We start from the raw sequence: 5,938 nt of genomic DNA, 5'->3' as shown, positions 1-5,938 counted from the left end.
AGACCTCTCCTGTCTCACTGGCTATTCCCCTAACAGTGTACTTTGTCAACCTGCCTGTTCTGTTCCCCAATGTCTCTGGTGGATGCTCTCACTGTCCCTGCATCTCTAGCCTGTACCCCAGTTCTGTATGCAGGAATGATTAAATTTTTTTCTTTTTTAAAGGGATGGTTTAATTTCAAAGGATATGATTTTCAGTAAATCACAATCTGTGATTAATATGAAGTTAGTTTTGCCTCAAAAAGTGATCTCACACAACACTGCTTTAGATATTCAGTTCTCATACAATTCAACAAGGAAGATATTGCCCCCCCATTGCACATGAAACTGAGGTGAAGTTTAACTTCCAACACTGATTTGAACCCAGGCTGAGTGAATGGCTGAGACTGTGTTCTAAGTCACTACATTCTGCTGTCTTCTGAGTGCTTATTTAAATGTTTTTCATGTATTTCCTTAATTCCCGGGAAAATTCAATGTAGTCATTTTTATAGGATTGAAAGTCTCAGAATTAGTATGCCCACTCACATAAATGCTGAGATTCAAATTTTTAAAGTGTATACTCTTAATGACTAATCAACTTCCATGATCATGGGATAATCATTAAGATTTATATACATATATTCTCAATTTATGATGGGTTTAATGGGGTGTAAGTTGAGGAAGAAATGTGTATTATGTTCACACCATCTCACTTTTGAATCCTAAGTTCAGGACTATCTGTATAAACACATACAATGTGACAGGCTGTACTTCCATTTTGTCCTCAACTTATACCTAAATATTTTAATAACATGTACTGGCCAGTGTTATCAAAATTACCTTTTAGTTATTTGTTAATCGTTAAATGCATTTTAAAGAACTTTACGCATTTTAAAGAACTTTACACAGTACCAAGATACTTCTAAAAATTTAGGGTTATCTTAAGCTAAGCTACAGTGGGCCACATATAGCTTCTGAGTTACTATTAAAGAGCTGAAATGCAGACTGTGACCAGGCATAACAATGAACACCCTGTACGTCATTTATCTTAGTTCTAACTACTTTGCAGGTATTAACTGATAGCTAACTACCTTCAATAATTATTTTAGAAATACAGAGATGTCAAATATCTTCCTGAAACTGGATGTGACTTTCAGCTTATGGTAATAATTACTACTAGTTGTCTTCACATCTTGCCCTACTTCCAAATGGCTGAAATGGTAGGAAATGAGTACAGTATGCTTGTCAGAAACATGTTATTAGCCTGACAAGTTTTAATCTAAATTGGGATGTCACATGTTCTGGCCAGTGTTATCAAAGGAATTACCTTTTAATTATCTGTCCAAAACTTATCAAAAAGAGCAACCCATCTGGTAGCTACAAATTTGTCTCTTCTGGAAATAGCGCAGGTTGTTCCTCCAAGTGTGTAGCCTCCTAGTATGAAAGCACGTTTGGACAAACTGGGTTAGTGCTAGGATCTAAAATTACTACTTTTGATGTGTTTTTTCTTTTTGTAAGTTAAAAACTCAATACTTATGTCATAATCTGATGCCTCCTTTTACTGGCATTTTTCTACCTGCTCAGTCAGTTAGACTTTGTAAGAGAAACAGAAGTTCATTTAAATTACTGGGTAATGTGACCAGTGAATTCAGGTGACAAAAATTTCATTTACTGTGGGAGACCTGGATTTTCTACTTATTTTTTTGAGGGCTTTGATGCCTAATATTCTCAGTTGCTTCATATGCATTTGCCCATATTTCCACAATTATACCTTCCTCACATAGTAAACGATGATAACAGATTTCTTACTCTTTAAGTAATGTATACTGATAACCCTAGCTAGGCAAAAACAGATGATTCTAGTTCAAATCTAACTTTCTAATAGCGAGAGCTATCTTCAACAGTGGTGTGCCCATCCCAGTCTGGTTTAGGTAGGCAGTATTAATGTTACAAAGGGCAAATATCACTTTTTAGAATCAGTTAGGAAGCTGAGGCTCATGTTTTTTGTGAATGGTCATAAAAATGAATTATTGGATCATACATTTGGTTGAACAGGTAGATATGAAAGACCTGAAATCTGGGAAGAAAAAATAACCAAATCAAATGAAAATCATTATTATGTAAAAAAATTACAAAAGTTCTTCACAGCTCTTCCCTTCCCCTCCTGGTTTGATTTTAGGGAAAGATAGAACTTTAAGTCCTGATTCCTTGGAGAAATGATCACATTGCCCTAAATTAGAACAAGACTTATGGCTTCTAAGATTTAAATGTAAACGCTTTCAATAACCCACACTCTTTGTAACCTATTTTTTCTTGTCCCTTTCAAAGTCAAATTTCTTTAAAAGTCTCTCTACAGTTAGTTTCTACTACTTTTCTCTCTTCCATTCATTCACTCCTTTTCAGACCCTTGAAATCTGGTTTCTCAGTACTCCACTTTCTGTAGATTCAATCCACAAACTCTGGCAAATGCTAGCCAGGCTCCAAAGTGAGAAAGATGAGAGAGAAAAGTTTACCTGGAAAACAAGAAAACCCAGCAACCCATCAGACACAAGTACATCCCAGATGAAAAGCAACAAAAATTGTTCACAAATTACCTCAAGACCAGCAACAAAAAAGCAGTTTGGTTACACAAACATGAAAACAATAGTTACAGGACTGAAACTCAAGAGGCATAATACTTAACATTTAAAGATTGCAAGGGGTAAACATAAAGTTGAACTGAAAGATTCCTGTATTAAGATTGTCAAAAGTAAAAGAAAGGAAAAGATTATCACCAAAAAACTTTCACTGCATTACTTGTTGGGTCAGAATAATGTAATATAAGGCATTCCTCTAACAGCATGTAGCTGGCAAAGGTCAGATTTATCAATATTTATTTACATAATATATTTAGTTGCAGCACAGCAATTGAAATGGAAGTATTCTATATTGATGTTATTTCCAATAGTATATTTTTTTTTTCCAATAGTATATTCTTATACATTACTACTTTCATAATTGACTTCAGCACATTTAAACTGTTTCTATAGCCTTGTATATAAAATACTATAAAACATCCATGAGTAAATGACGACACGTGCGTGCTGAGTCACTGAGCCAATAGAATAAAAACTATCCAGTTCAATGAGCTGAGGACGGTAGTAAGAGTCCATCTTCTAATTAACTACATGAAGGACTGGTATGGGCAGCTAAGGAAGGAAAATGAAATTTTATTTTGGCTCTGTCTTACAAAATTTGTCACTGAGGTTATTATGGGTTATAGTTAACTGAATTTTATCTTCTAGTGGTAGAGTTCCCAGGCTATGCAATTTGATAAGAGCCTATGTGTTAAATTCATCAAATCAGGAGTCAGGTGTGAAGAGGGTGACTAACATTTCTTAACTGTAATGAACATTTTCTCAAAGGAATTAAGCTATAATTCACTGAGGATTAACCTTTACATGTTCAAATATATACAGCATCCTCAAAAATTCTGCATCAAATTGAGAATTATGAATATGTACCTACTTACGTAATTGCTTATAATTGTACCTCTGCAGCTTCTTTAAATGGCTATACTCATGAACATTTACAGTTGGCTAAATTCATCTTCATATACTTATTGTTGCAAAGAAATGTTTTCTAGGGCAACTGTAATTATCCACACCTATTAAAGCTGGAAAATCATACGATAAAGAGGGCTTGCTTTGCAGGTTAATCAGTAACTATGGACATTTGGACTTCAAATCTTGACTTTGGGGTATTTACTGCAATTACTTTCAGTGTAATCAAATCCAGACAACAAATAGGTGTTCACCCACATTTCTTAAGCTGGAATATAAAAACATTACTTTAGAACTGTGAAAGGCATGTTAACAGTATAACATTTTCATAATTTAGAACTTTTTTTTTAGGAAATACACTATGGTGACTCTTAATGAAGACAGGGTGTTATTTAAATAATCAACCATGTTTTTTTCTAACTACAAACTCAAATACTTTGTTAATGTTACATATTTAACTTTAGCCACCCTTGCACAACCATAATCTTTTAGTAACAAAACTCAGTCACTTAAGTTTTACATTCCAGATGTTGTATGGGCTGAAAAGTAGTCTGCCTTTTATCATCTACCAAAGAAATTAAACTATAATTGATAAGAATTTAGTCATGCAAGTTTTGCCTACCAACAAATTGTCTGAAGAGTACATCTGAGGTAATCCTTGTCTTTGAGGCCCTAACTCCTTTTTTAGAACTTGACATCCGTATCAAACTTAACATGCTCAGAAGCCCTCTACTATCCTTTATATATTTTATTTTTTCCCTATACTCCTAAGAGGCTGCTAAAATCATTTAGGATTGGGTGTTACTTATTTCTGTGATACTAGGTCATTCAGGATGTTGAAGTTGCAGATATCCAGAGGCTACTGGTAAGTATTTTTCAAATAACTAAAGTCAGTCTTTACATACCATCTCCAAGAGGGCCTCCCTCCTATAAAGAACATGGACACATTGCTGGGTCTTGGGGCTGTTTTAAGGATTTCAAATGCTTGTTCTCTTGGGTCTTGTTCTTTTCAGTAGCTATGGATGAAAGAATGTTAAGGACTTTGAATTTGAAGACCCCAGTCAAATTTAGTAATCCAGTCAAAGAATTTGGAACTTAAAGATACGCTCATTATACATCATTAATATCAAGAATACTAACATAGCATCAGTAATTGAAAAATATTTGCAACTTGGGGCAAGGAGTTATTAAAGAGAAAAATTATTTTTAGGAAATTCTATTATCTTGTTTAGATAATTTACAATTTTGAAGAGCTTTATTAACTGGGGTGCAGGCCAGAGGTACAGGGTGAGAGGATTCATTATAGACAGAGTAGGGAACATAACAATTGAGGGAAGCAGTGGGTGAGACAGGTGAGGTCTGCTGTGCCATGTGGGTCACCTCCCTGGCTGGGGATGAAACTCATGTTGTAGACAGCTTCATAGTGCTGTGTTTTAATCTCTTGTACCACCATGGAGGCCCAATCTGAAGAGCTTTATCATAATTTTATCAGTGTTGATAAATGCTTCTCATCAGGCTCTGCTTAGCATTAGGTTAAATTCTCACTGTAAGGAACAGCCAGCTATCACCAGTATAGTAGTATTCTTAAAACTAAAATGCCTCTTCTTTCTCCTCCGACCTAAATCCTAAAAATTACCATGCATAAATCGATTCCCAGGTGATTTCCTCATTTATACATTTTCAAATACCATCTATAGCTATCATTAGAAATAAATTGAACCTTTGTAAAATCTTTCATTACTGGTGTGACTTACCACAAAAAAATCACAAATAATGGGATGTGGAAGATACTTTACTTCTACACACTTAGTTTTAAAAATGCTCAATACCTGCCTGCTTCTAACCCTTACGAACAATTAAGCAGATACAGATGGGCAATAGCTATTGAGTTTTATAGGTGATCCTTACATTTAACTCTTTTGGAAAAATCCCTTGCTCTAATAATGCAACTCAGTCCTTAATGAGCTACCTTTACATTTGCAAAACAAATCAATGTCTTAATTTTTTGAAAATTAAAAACGTAGGTTGCTTTATCAGCCTAGTTCTACTTTTCAAAGTGTTTCAGTATTTGCTGAGACACTGAAATTTTCTTTCAGAAACTGGCATCACCAATCTCTGACTTTTGTAAATTAAATTTCTAAAGAGTGAACAATTTTAAAAAGCTAAAGGTTTTTGTCCTTAAAAGTTAGGATAAAAATTATAGAATCTATTTTTTTATATTAATTACAGCTGTGTTTCTTAATAGATGTCCATTATATTAAACCTCAAACTATCCAAACACATCACAAATTACATAAATCACTGCATTATACAGACCTTATATCTCACACCCAGATTTCTGAGTAATCTATTGGGTTTTGTTACCCACACATTTGTCTTCCATAGGAACTAAAATTGAGAAAGCTATTATTTATAAAAGA

The sequence above is a fragment of the Condylura cristata genome, unplaced genomic scaffold, assembly GCF_000260355.1.
Source record: "Condylura cristata isolate star-nosed mole 26May11 unplaced genomic scaffold, ConCri1.0 scaffold00015, whole genome shotgun sequence".
Classification (NCBI taxonomy): Eukaryota; Metazoa; Chordata; class Mammalia; order Eulipotyphla; family Talpidae; genus Condylura; species Condylura cristata.
Note: the sequence above shows the minus strand (reverse complement) of the source record.